This window comes from Neomonachus schauinslandi, chromosome 10 (genome assembly GCF_002201575.2).
Source record: "Neomonachus schauinslandi chromosome 10, ASM220157v2, whole genome shotgun sequence".
Taxonomy (NCBI): domain Eukaryota; kingdom Metazoa; phylum Chordata; class Mammalia; order Carnivora; family Phocidae; genus Neomonachus; species Neomonachus schauinslandi.
The window spans coordinates 33832944-33847121 of record NC_058412.1 but is presented as its reverse complement, the minus strand read 5'-3'; the positions used below and the strand labels follow the sequence as shown (position 1 = coordinate 33847121).

At 41.4% G+C, this 14178-nt stretch overlaps 1 non-coding gene across 1 annotated transcript; it reads right to left on the bottom strand.

The window, feature by feature from the left end:
- Window positions 1-1863: 1863 nt before the first annotated feature.
- Window positions 1864-1994, bottom strand: LOC123326102. The gene has a single exon (XR_006540885.1). It is a non-coding gene; the product is annotated as a small nucleolar RNA SNORA63 (small nucleolar RNA).
- Window positions 1995-14178: the final 12184 nt, after the last annotated feature.

The following is a 14178-nucleotide window of genomic DNA, read 5'->3' as shown; positions in this document are numbered from 1 at the left end:
CTTTATTTCTTTTAAAGAGAACGAGAGAGAGAGTACACACATGCTCAGCAAGGAGGGGTAGAGGGAGAGAGGGTGTTCTTGTTTTTTAAAGATTTTTATTTATTTATTTGACAGAGAGAGACACAGCGAGAGAAGGTACACAAGCAGGGGGAGCGGGAGAGGGAGACGCAGGCTTCCCCCTGAGCAGAGAGCCCGATGCGGGGCTCGACCCAGGACCCCGGTATCACAACCTGAGCCGAAGGCAGACGCTTAACAACTGAGCCACCCAGGAGCCCCACAAGACCTTGTTGTTGAGGAGATTGCTCATTCAGCATAAATGTGTCGAGCCCTTGCTTTATACCTGCCACTGTTCTAAGTTGAGGGGATACAGTAGTGGCCAAAATAGAAAAAAAATAATAAATATGTGTCAGGTTGTGATAAGGGGAAACAAGGCAGAATAAAGGGGTTGCTAGCGGCAGTGGATGTGTGTTATTGGACATGGGTGGTAGGGAAGGCTTGTCTGATAATGGGGACTTGTGCAGAGACCTGAAAGAAGGGAAGGTGGCAAAGGGGCAAGTCACATATCTCAGGCATCTGAAGGGTGGTCTAGACGGAGGGAACATTTCTCAAACTACGTGAGAACAGCTCAGTTTCTCGTGGGCATTACGTACAGTGCTGGCTCAGGTTACAAAATTCGGCCCACTCTCTAGGCACAGCCCTCACCCACAACTGTAGCTCCCAGCAGCTCCTTTGTATAACTTGTCCCAATCTCCAGCCACAGTTGCCTGGACCTGAAGAGGGCATCCTGTCCAAACTGGGACAATCAGAGTCCAGGACAGATGCTGTGGTAGCAAATTGCATAAAGTGATGAGAGCTGGGTGGAGGAGGGCATTAACAAGGGGAGATCAGGGTGCCTGGGTGGCTCAGTCGTTAAGCGTCTGCCTTCGGCTCAGGTCATGATCCCGGAGTCCCGGGATCGAGTCCCACATCGGGCTCCCTGCTCGGCGGGAAGCCTGCTTCTCCCTCTCCCACTCCCCCTGCTTGTGTTCCTGCTCTCGCTCTCTCTCTCTGTCAAAAAAAAAAAAAAAAAAAAAAAAAAAAATCTACAAAAAAACCCCCAAAAAACAAAAAAAAAACAAGGGGAGATCAGCAGTATGCTGCCTGCCTGTGTCAGCTGACCCGGGGTTTCTAGTATAGGAGACTCAGTTAGAAGGCCTGGCGGCAGGCAGAAGCCCAAAGCCAGTGTGGGATCTTCGCGACTGAGAGTGGGTTTATCAGTCTGTCCTTGAGTCAAAGACTCCCCGCAAGGCTATGCTTAGGCAGTCTCCATCCTTACTGCGGTAAGCCAACCCAATGTGGCTACTCTGCCTAAATCCCAGATTAGGTGCAGGATTGCAAAGAACAGCATATAGTAAACAGAAATACACTGAGATTGCTTTTGCATGAAGCAACATCTCCTGTGCTCTTGATGCATACGTGCCTGATAAGTAAAGTGGATTTGTCAAAAGTCTTCTGCTCTTTTTTAAGGTGTTACCTTTTCAAGAAGCCTGGGTGTTTCTATCTTGACAATGTAAATTCAAGTGGTAGGTGTAAGGTAGTTTAAAAAAAAAAAAAAAGCCAGTTTTCAGATGAGGAAGCAATGCCCTTCTTTTTTTTATTTTTATTTTTTAAAGATTTTATTTATTTATTTGACAGAGAGAGACACAGCGAGAGAGGGAACACAAGCAGGGGGAGTGGGAGAGGGAGAAGTAGACTCCCTGCTGAGCAGGGAGCCCGATGCGGGGCTCGATCCCAGGACCCTGGGATCATGACCTGAGCCGAAAGCAGATGCTTAATGACTGAGCCACCCAGGCGCCCCTCAAGTCAGTGTTTTACTTGGTAAACATGTCTGAGACCATGCATCCCTGGCTGCTAAGCACCATGGCGGACAGGGCTAGAAAGGTAACAGCTTTATTTTGAGCAGGGGGCAAAGACAAGGCAGCACTTTATAGCTACATTGTAACTAGATCCTGCATGGCAATGCCCTTCTAATACCCTGAATATCAAGGCGGGATGGAGTAGGTCAGGCTCTGGCAAGCCTCTTGTTCCAAGCTTTGCCATCTCCTGGACTGCAGCCTCTCCACAGCTTACCCTGAGTTGGCTGAGCAGTTTTCTTCATGAGTAAAATGCAAATAGTAATGTTCTCCAGGCCAGGGCATTTCTTCCTCCTGGGGAGCTTGTGAATTTCCAAGGTGTTTCTCTGCTGAGCTGAGATTTCATGAAATAAACTGTAAAGGATCTTACTGTAATATCTTGCACCAAATACTCAATGCCTAACAAATATCAATAGTTCCTAAATTAATACTAGTGCCCACAGAGGTTACGTCAAAAAACAAAGTCTTTGCTGGTTAGAGATGTATGCTGCAGTATTTATGACACTGTGTCTGGGACTTGCTTTTAAAAACTCCTTTAAAAAAAAGAAGAAAAATGTGCATATTTGTGGGGGTATAGGAGTGGAGCGGGGTGACAGATGAAGCAAGATTGGCACATTTGGAGATTGTTCAAGCTGGGTGGTGGGGACATGGGGGTTTATTATTCCATTCTCTCTCGCTTTGTGTGTGTTTAAAAATTTTCGTGATTAAAAAGTTAAAAGAGGGAGCGCCTGGGTGGCTCAGTCGGTTAAGCGTCTGTCTGCCTTTGGCTCAGGTCATGATCCTGGAATCCCAGGATTGAGCCCCGCATGGGGCTTCCTGCTCAGTGAGGAGCCCACTTCTCCCTCTCCCTCTGCCCCTCCCCCTGCTCGTGTGCTCTCTCTCTCTCTCTCTCTCTCAAATAAATAAATAAAATCTTTTAAAAAAAAGTTAAAAGAGAAAGAAAAAGAAAAGATGTCAGTGTCTGACTTCCTGTTTTCCTTCTTGACTCAATTGTTATGTAACATCAGCAGGGGTCCTAATGTGGGGAATTTGATTATGGGAGTTTTCACATTATGACTTGAACAAAGCGAAAAATTTGACAGATTATTTCTGGAGAGTGGAGCAGTCAGAGTTTCCAAGAAAAGTGATGTTGAAATGCATAACGAAGATTCTCTGCTCAGTGATGTAGCCTGCAGGGGCTCCCAGTCAAACATTCTGAGAAATAGTTGAAGGGGATGGCACGGCCCATGCAGCTCAGCACTTACTTGTGCAATGTAGGAAAGACCCACATACTCCCTGAAGTCTCAGTTAGTCCCTCAGTGGGATTTACTTGTACTTTATACCAGGGCTATAGCTGGGACTGTGTGGTAGTTGCAGGTCAGTCCTGGATCCTGGCTCCCTGGACGCTGGCATTCTCAGAACTGGGTGTCTTCCAGGGATGATGATGTTGAGGGAGCTGTGTGGTGCAACAGGCAGTTTGCAGCCCTCTCCAGCACTCATAGACGTTCCCACTAAGCCCCGAAAGGAGGACTGGAACACACCACGGGAAGTTGTCTCCTCTCACCCGTCACTGGGCCCATAGGGTGGGGTGGAAATGGGCCTTTGGGCAACCACACCCAGCTCTCTACCCACTCTGGCCAGAGACTTTACATTCTCAACAGCTGCTGTCTGTGTTTGGCTTTCAACTTGGCTGCCTTGACCCAGCTCCCAGAGACCAGTTTGCAGGGGACAACTGTGACACTGGCATTCCAATCGTATCTGACCTGCATCCCCTCCCCACCGCTCTCCTGCCGCACACATTGTATGCCTTCATTTCATTTCTAGGGTTTATCACAGGAGGTGCATCTTTGATTTGTCCCGTGGTTTTGTTGTGGAGTTTCTTAAGACTTATTGCAAAGGTCATCACTTAAAATGTGGGAGGAATTGATTTTTTTTTTTTTTTTTTAGTAGGCTACAATGGAGTAAGGAATAAGCTAACGGAGATACATTCATCTTCTATTACTTGCACCACTGTGTGAGATAAGACTGAAGTAAGTGATGCTTTAGGAAGTATCTTGGCCCTTCCGTGTCATAATTAATTTTATAAATCAAGATATGGCATGGGCTATGAACCTGGTGGTACTGCCTTTTTAAGGGCTCATCACCCCTTAAAATCATTCAAACCTTTCCACATAGCAATAGCAGTCCTAGCAACTTCTTTTTTTTTAATGAAAAATTTTTTTAAAGATTTTATTTATTTATTTGACAGAGACAGAGACAGCGAGAGCAGGAACACAAGCAGGGGGAGTGGGAGAGGGAGAAGCAGGCTTCCCGCTGAGCAGGGAGCCCGATGTGGGGCTCGATCCCAGGACCCCGGGGATCATGACCTGAGCCGAAGGCAGCCGCTTAACGACTGAGCTACCCAGGCGCCCAGTCCTAGCAACTTTTTTTTTTTTTTAAGATTTTATTTATTCATTTGGGACACAGAGATACAGAGAGAGAGAGAGCATGAGCAGGGAGAGAGGCAGAGGGAGAAGCAGGCTCCCCACTGAGCCAGGAGCCTGATGTGGGGCTCGATCCCAGGACCCTGGGATCATGACCCGAGCCGAAGGCAGATGCTTAACCATCTGAGCCACCCAGGCGCCCCCAGTCCTAGCAACTTCTACAAAGGAAATAATTCAAAAGAAGAAGAGAGGAAATCTTTATATGTACTTAGATGTTTATGGAATAATCACTTACAGTGGTGAAAACTGGGAAACAACGTGATGCACAGCAGCAGGAGAATGGTTAAACAAATTGTGGTATATCTATGGAAAACCATGCAGCCACAAAAAATGAAAATTAGGAAGACTATACAAGGACAATGAAAAGTGTTTAAGTGACGTTAAACAAGAAAGTAGAACACAGGAATTATATGAACCTTATATCATGAGGTTCTTTATCTAAATGAAGACTGGAAAGAAATTTGGGAGAAGAGAAAGTGGTGGAAAAACGAGTTATGTTTTTCTTTTTAAATACCTTTAATATTGTAGACTTGTTTGGGTAACAAATAATCCTTTAAAAAAAATACCCAAGCTCCCTCACTTTTTGTGGTTGTCTTTTACTTTGGGCAATAATGGAGAAAACATTCAGAACACAGAAAAAGTCACATTAGCAACTACCAAGTCTTGAACTCAGAATGTGACTTACTGATAACGAGAGAAGTCAGGTAAGGGGATCTGAAGATAACAGATATAGAACATAGGTCCAAGAAGGCAGTTTGGGGAAAATGATTTGCATAGTTGAATATTTACGAGAAGGAACAAACTCACATTGACTCATTAGTCTATACTAAAGCTGACATACCTATGAACAAGAGAGAGAAAGCACACCAAAGAGCTTTAATCCTTGTCTATCTCATTAGTCTTTCTCTTTATCTCTCTGGAATGCACATTGTCTCTAAAGCATTAATGGTTTTTTTTTTTTTTTTTTGATTGATCCTTTCCCTGGGGGCAGCTGAGCAACTCACCTGGAGGAATGATTCAAATCATTCCTGATTTTAAATATTAATCCTTGGCCAACATAATTAATCATGGTGTGCTGGCACTTGGAAGCACTCAGACAGCCTTTACACATAGGAGATGCATCCACTCCAACCTGCTCTTCCTTCAGAATCTTGCCCCAAATTTGTATGGGTGGCTGGGGGCAAAACTTGGTCCCTGGTTGCCAATGTCATATATTAATGGAGTGAAGCAGGCTGATAGTCTGCAGCCTGAGAAGGTTTTTCGAGACGAGCCTGTATGTCAGGGTTAATTACAGCCTGGTTTAAACCTTAGGTTGTGGATGGACCATGAAAAAGGCAGATTGATGACTATTTTGTGGTCAGATGACCCCAGACACTTAGATATTTCAAGAGGAAAAAGAGAAACCTTAGAATCATCTCCAGAGTACAGACACTGTGGTAGGTCCAGTGCAAATTATAAGCTTTGGGTTAGACATGGCTCCTGCCCACAAGCCCGAAGAGTGTATTAGAGGGACAGAATAGAAATACAGATAGAATTCAAGTCCATAAACATACCTCACAGAACAAAAGACAAGTAGCTCAAAGTGATCAACTTTAAGTTAGAAAACCTGGGTTTAAATCCCAGCTAGACTCTCTGATCAACTGTGTCATCTTGGACAAGTATCCAAGACTTAATTTAAAAAAATTTAATTTTTGTTGTTGTTGTTGTTATTTTTAGAGAGACCAAGAGCACACGCACAAGGGAGTGTGAGCAGGGGGTTGGGGCAGAGGGTAAGGAGAGAGAGAATCCCAAGCAGGCTCCAGGCTCAGCATGGAGCCTGATGTGGGCCTCCATCCCATGACTGAGAGATCATGACCTGAGCTGAAATCAAGAGTCCGACGTTTAACTGACTCAGCTGCCCTGGCTTAATTTCATTTTCAAAATGGGAATGAATAATGCCTACCTCAAAGGTATTAAATAAGACAATGCATTTGAGAATCTGTTGAATCCATAATGTGGACTGCATAAGGCAGTGGTTCTCAAAGCTGGCGGCACATTGGAATCATTCAGAGGTTTAAAAAAAAAAAACAAACTGATGCCTGAATCACACTCCCAGAGATTCTGAATTAACTGGTATCATATATGGACTTGGCAGTGAAATATTTGTAAGCGTAGAGGAGAAAGAAACAAGTCCACAATTATTATAAAGGTTTTAATACTCTTGTCTCAAAGTTGATAGAACAAGTAGACAGAAAGTCATTAAGGATATGAGAGACTTGAATAATACTATCAACCAATTTGACTTACTTGACATTTTAAGAACATTCCACTTAACAGCATCAGAATACACATTCTTTTCAAGTGCACACAGAAAATTTTCCAAGATAGACCATATTCTAAGCTGTAAGGTAACCTTAAGAAATTTAAAAATATTCAAATAAGACAAAATGTGTTCTTTGACCACAGTGGAATTAATCTGGGGCAAAACCTGGTAATAACAAAAAGATATATGGGAAATATACAAATATTTGGGAACAAATTTACACAATTCTAAGTAATCCATGGGTCAAAGAAGAAATCAGAAGGGAAATTAGGAGATATTTGGAACTAAATGGAAACACAACTTACCAAAATTTGAGATTCAGCCAAAACATAGATTTACAGGGAAATTTAACATACTAAACACTTATATTAGAAAAGAAGGGAGGTCTCAAACTAATGATCTTAGATTCCACCTTAAGCAACCTTTAATTTGTTCTTAGAAAAAGAACAAATTAAACTTAAACTAAGCACAAAAATGTAAATAATAAGTATGAAGAAGTCAACAAAATAGGAAACAAAAACATTAGAGAAAAAAAATCAATGAAACTGAAAACTGTTTCTTTGGGAAGATCAATCAAATTGATAGACCTGTGGCCAGGTTTATCAGGAAAAGGAGAAAGGATATAAATTACTAGTATCAGAAATGAGAGAGGTGATATCATTACAGATATTTTAATATTAATACAAATATTAAAAGTATTATAAGAAAATATTAAGAACAACTCTATGCCAATAAATTTTATCAACTTGGAGAAGATGGAAAAAATCTTTGGTAAATGCAAATTACTATCGCTTATTCATGAAGAAATAGATAACCTGGATAGTTCTATATTTATCAAATAAATAGAATTAGTGGTTAAAAATCTCTCCACAGAGAAAACTTCAGTCCCAGATGGTGAATTCTATCAAATATTTAAGGAAGAAATAATGCTGATTCTATATATAAACACTGCAAGTAAATTGAAGAGGAGGGACTATATCCCAACTCATTCTATGAGACCAGCATTACTCTGACATCAAAACCAGACAATATTACAGGAAAACTAGAAACCAAAATTCCTCATTAGTACAGATGCAAAAATTCTTAAGCAAATTGAATCTAAAAATATATAAAAAAGAGAATAGATAATAATCGGCGGGGGGGGGGAGTTACCCCAGGAATGCAAGGATGGTTTGACATTTTTAAATCAATTTAATTTACCATATTAACATATGAATATCTTACAGTTGCATATAATTAAAAGAAAAACCATAGGAATATCTCAATAGAATCAGAAAAAGGATTTGACAGAATCTAAGCTCCATTTCTGATTTTTAAAAAAGCAACTCTCAGCAAAGTAGGGAACTTCTCAACTTAAGAGCATCTGTGAAAAACATAAAGCTAACATCATACTTAATGGGAAAGACTGACTGCTTTTCCTCTAAAAGCAGGAACAAAGAAGGCTTGTCCACTGTCATTACTTCTATTTAACATTGTACTGCTTCTAGCTAATGTAATAAGACAAGGAAAAAAAAAAAGGAATCCTGATTGGACAAGAAGAAGTAAACTGTCTTTATTATCAGGTAACATAATTATCTATATAGAAAATTCTATGGAATGTACAAAAAAGCTATAGAACTACTAAGTGAGTTTAGTGAGGCTGCAGGATACAAGATCAATACTAAAAATCAACTGTATTTCTAAACATTTTCAAGAAACAGTGGGAAATTGAAATTATATAAATATTAGCATTTATAAGAGCATAAACATATCAAATACTTAGAAACAAACTTCACAAAAGAAGCATAAAACCTGTACACTGAAGAATAAAAGAAGACCTAAATATATGGATTGGAAGAATCAATATTGCTAAGATGCCAGTTCTCCCCAAATAGATCTATAGATTCAATGCAATCTCAATCAAAATCCTACTAGGCTTTTTAAATCCAGAAATTGACAAACTTATTCTAAAATTATTATTATTATTTTTTCAAATTTTATTTATTTATTTGACAGAGAGAGACACAGCGAGAGAGGGAACACAAGCAGGGGGAGCGGGAGAGGGAGAAGCAGGCTCCCCGCGGAGCAGGGAGCCTGACGCGGGGCTCCATCCCAGGACCCTGAGATCATGACCTGAGCCAAAGGCAGACACTTAATGACTGAGCCACGGTGGCTTGCATTCCCTCTCTCGCTGTGTCTCTCTCTGTCAAATACATAAATAAAATCTTAAAAAAAATATATATATATGTATAAAGAACTCTTAAAACTCAACAATTAAGTAAACAAAACAAAATGTATTATAAAAAATGAGGAGGGGCATGGCTGGCTCAGTCAGTAGAGCATGCGATTCTTAATCTCAGGGTCGTGAATTTAAGCCCCACACTGGGTGAAGCCTAGTTAAAAAAAATGAGGAAAAGATTTGAAAGACTCCACCAAAGAAGAAATATGGATGAAAAATATACACATGAAAAGATTCTCAACATCAGTAGTCGTTAGGGAAGTGTAAACTAATACCATAATGGAGATACCATTACATATCTATTAGAATGGCGAAAATAAAAAATGCTGATAGTATCAACTGCGGGAGAGGATGTGGAAAAACTGGAGTTCTTACACATTTCTAGCGGACAAGTAAAATGGTAGAACCACTGTGAGAAACAGTTTGGCAGCTTATTTTAAAGCTAAATGTATGCTTGCCACACCTACTTCAAGGCATTTGCCTGGAGAAGTAAAAACTTATATATTCATACCTCTACATTAAACTTTATAGCAGTGCCATTCATAATTGTTTAAAACAGGAAGCAATCCAAATGTCCTTGAGTGGTGAATGGTTAAACAAAATGTAGTACATCCATACAATGGAGTATTACTCAGCAATAAAAAGGTCTCACTATTAAAATATGCAACAACATGGATGAATCTCATAATAATTACGCTGCATGAAAGAAGGCAGACCAAAAAAGAAAGATAAAAGCAGGGTTCCATGTATGTAAAATTCTAGAAAATGCAAACTCATGTATAGTGGCAGAAAAGCAAGTTGTTGCAGGATGGGGGGAGGGATTACGAAGGGCCGCAAGCAATTTTAGGGATGATTAGCTTGAGTGTGGTGATAGGTAAATAACATATATCAAAATTTACCCAATTACACATTTTAAGCATATGCAGCTTATTGTATGTTATTTACACCTCACGAAAGCTGTTTAAAAAAATGCAATCCAGGTGACTAATGTACAGCTAAGTTGGAGGACCACTGAACACATATTTAACTATCCTAAGTCTTCAGCCTTTGGCTTAGAGGCTGGGCTACCATTAACCCACAGAGTTTTTTGTTTTCCGGATTCCAACAAGTTACAAATCTGAAACCTGCAGGATAGCTACAGAATGAGTGTACAAATCATCAGATAGATTCATTTTGGTAGCTCCAGAGCCTTCATTTTAAGCTGCAAGGAAGTACTAGATAAAAATTACTAATCTGAATGAAATACAGTGAGAGACTCAAGCCTTTAAACTTCCAGGGCTATAAATCACCCACAGTGCAGAGACAATTTTGGAACTGGTAGTTTGATGAAATTGCTCCTCCCATCCCTTACAGACTCAGCTTCTGAACTACCCTTACTTTATTAGAGGTTGTTACTTGAACCCATTCCATTTTCTGCTTCTCTTTCTTTTGACTTCATCTGCAGGGCTTCCAAGAAGAGGCACTTGAATGTACCGAAAAAGTTGCTTTGTTGGGGCGCCTGGGTGGCTCAGTCGTTAAGCGTCTGCCTTCGGCTCAGGTCATGATCCCAGGGTCCTGGGATCGAGCCCCGCATCAGGCTCCCTGCTTGGCAGGAAGCCTGCTTCTCCCTCTCCCACTCCCCCTGCTTGTGTTCCTTCTCTCGCTGTGTCTCTCTGTCAAATAAATAAATAAAATCTTAAAAAAAAAAAAAAAGTTGCTTTGTTATGCTATGTAAGACTTCCCTAAATGAGTATATTTCCCCTTTCCCCTCAATAACTCAAATAGGGTGCTCGCTTCGGCAGCACATATACTCAATAACTCAAATAGGACAAACTATAAAGGACCTGAAATTGGCTGAATGAGACCAGTCTGTCCACTGTGTCCAGTTTGCTCAGAGGCAAGGGAATGACCTACAGTAGCCTATTTTAACCTCCAACATGCATACGAATCACCTGGTGGTCCTGTCAAAATGCGGATTCTGAGTCAGTAAGACAGGGGTGGACCCAAGATTCTGCATTTCTTTTTTTTTTTTTTTAAAGATTTTATTTATTCAACAGAGAGAGACACAGGGAGAGAGGGAACACAAGCAGGGGGAGTGGGAGAGGGAGAAGCAGGCTTCCCGCCAAGCAGGGAGCCTGATGTGGGGCTCGATCCCAGGACCCTGGGATCATGATCTGGGCCGGAGGCAGACGCTTAACGACTGAGCCACCCAGGCACCCCAAGATTCTGCATTTCTAACCAGCTTCTCCCTGGTAACGCCAATGCTGCTAGCTGGGCTGCAAGGCAAATGACCCTTCAAAGTCCTTTCTTCCCTCCTACACTATGAAGCAATAATGATCCTAATAGGGAAGATGTCATTCAAGTCAAAGGGAGGAACAAAGTATTAGCACTGCATTTGATGACATGCTCCCAGTTATGAAACCCCTGCATTACCTAAATGTTTATACATCTGGTAAGAGCAAGGATGCATTTGTTGTGAGTATCTCAGAAGGTTTTCAAAGTGTTTTCGATTGAATTTTCTTATCTTCTTCTGAAAAGGATTTGCAATAGGTAGAATGGTTTTTGTATGTTATAATTAACCAACTCAAGCCACTTTATCATTGATGCATCCAACCACCTCTGTGTATGCTCCTCTCCCTCTGCTTTTTTTTTTTTAACAGAAGATATATAATATTGAGGTACGAAACTTGAATGTGTAGTATACTACAGAGATGATGTTTTCAGTTCTTATGACAAATGGGCTGGTTTCTCTCTTAGATAGTTGGAGGATTATATTGCATATCCTGAATTTTCCTCTTTTTGAGACAAAGACAGTTCTGGTAACAGTAGCAGTTGCTGCTTGATTTAGAGTTAGAGTAAAATCTGTTGGAATGAATTGCAGGACCGTGTTGAGGCCTAGTCATGAATCTTCTAGGGAAGCTGGCTGTAGCCCTTGGGTAGGTCTTTCTCGCCCACTACTTACTTTCTTCCCCCTCTGCTTTGTACATCAAACTGCACGATTTTTTTCAAAGCAAATTCTTGATTTTTGGAAAGCAACAGAGTAATTTAGTTGTGCCTAAAACTGACACATTTGAACAAACACATTTCAAATAGATGTGCATTTGCAGTTTAAACCAAGTATCCTTGATGTGCTTGAAACCAGGCCAGCCTATATATATATATATATATTTTTTTTTAAAGATTTTATTTATTTATTTGACAGAGAGAGACACAGTGAGAGAGGGAACACAAGCAGGGGGAGTGGGAGAGGGAGAAGCAGGCTTCCCGTGGAGCAGGGAGCCTGATGTGGGGCTCGATCCCGGGACCCTGGGATCATGACCCGAGCTGAAGGCAGACGCTTAATGACTGAGCCACCCAGGCGCGCCCAGCCTATATTTTCATCGAAATTCTTATCATGGGTAATTTTCCATCTCCGTTTACCTTGCTATTTAAAGAAGTTCACTGTAATTTTCAATGAAAATAATGGAGAAAAATACATCTGTGAAAGCGAAGAGTGAATCCATACTCATGGCTCTGTATTCCTTGTCCAGGATTCCTCATTTGCTGATTACAAGAGCAATTTTCTGTCTTTCAAGTCCATTTCTGCAGAAGAATTTGAATCACCACTGGAATGAATGTGGTAACGAGAGTAGCTCTGTCAACAAGACAGGACACGAGGGAGGGGAGCAGAGGAGCGGGGCTGTCTGGACGATGGTTTTGGATGGGGTTTGGGATTTTTGTTGTTGCCAGCAAACTCAAAAGTTCAAAGAGAGTAGGAAAGCATATTGATTAGCTCTGGACTGGTCAAAGACTAGATTTATATCTGAGTTTAACTAATGTTTTGCACATGGTCTCCTTTGTGTTTAAAAGATGTTGTACCCGGGTTATTTAAAGACGAGGGCCAGCTGAAAGCAATTCCTCTTCTTGTCTTCTCTCCTCCAAATCATAATCATTTAATAGGCAGTTAAATATTAAATCTCTAGGAACAAAAGGAAGTGTGACTAGCCCAAATGACCTGTGACCTCTGAAGTCCCCATTGGCGCCACAAGATCTCCGTGGCTTATTATTCTCCCCCAACCCCCCATCCCAGAGGCCATGGACATGGGGATATCTGGAGAACAATTCATCTTTCCTTTCCCAGTTTATCAAAGATATTTGGATTTCTTGATAGAAATTTCAGCCCCAATCAGTTAGTTGTCATTAAAAAATTATGTTGCTTACGTCACTGAGGGTATTATGCTAAGCACTTTACACACATCAAGTATTTAATTCCCATGATACCCATTCTATAGGTGAGAAAACTGAGGCTCAGGCAGGTTACACAAATTGCTCAAGTCCTCAGGGCCAGGATCCAAAATACAGACAATTTAACCCCAAACATGTGCTCTTAACCACTGTGGTCTCCAGCTTCCCTCATCCTTAGATTCCTTCAGGACTTGGGAACTGAAGGAGTTTGGGAAAGGGACAGGGACATGCATTCTTTAATGAAGCTGCTTCAAAGCTTCATAGTCGTCCATCCATTCAATGGCAGCCTGTTCCTGCTCACCTCTTCCAGAAATATACTTTCAATTAAAGGTCACAGTATCACCCCACAGCTGACACCTTTCCCGGGTAAGTGGCCTCCACACTAATTCTCTCCATACTGGGTAAGTCTCCTGCAACCATGTTTCTATTTTAAAACCAGTCCTCCTGGTTAGAGTGGTGAGTCCCAAGCTGGGTCAACAAGATTCTTTCTGTTGGAAATCCGAAACTGGGGAGGAGGGATGGAGAGTTAATTTCCTGTGTGTCTGGAACCATTACACGCAAAGTTTGTGTAACATGCAAACTCAGGTAGGAAAGCCATTATTGTCCACAAATGAGAGAAAGGAGAGAGGACGGGAGGAGAGGGAGGAGGGGAGAAGAGGGAGGAGAGGAGAGAGACAGAATATAAAGAACATGAAGCAGACACACAGAGAAGCTGAGACCAGATAGACAACTTTTTATCAGATTTCCAGTACATGGATCCGGTTCTTCGTGAAGCATTTCCATTTCCCTAAGAATACCCCCCTTTTCCTTAAGCTGGCCCAAGTTGGTTTCTGTCTCTTGTAATCAAAATCCTGATTAATACTCATTCAAACTCCTATAAGACCCAGGCACTCTGACGCTTCTATATCTCCCCAGAATCCAACAAAAGACTTTGCATACAATCAAGGTTTTGTTCTCCATTCTCTGCCCCAGTGTTCTTCAACGCCCCCTCTGCTTACATTGAATCTCGATTCAACCATCTAATTGTATTGTCTGAATCCAGACTCTTCTCTCCTGTTCACCTTGCGTTCTACCATGAGATCGGTCTTCCAAAACTTTGTT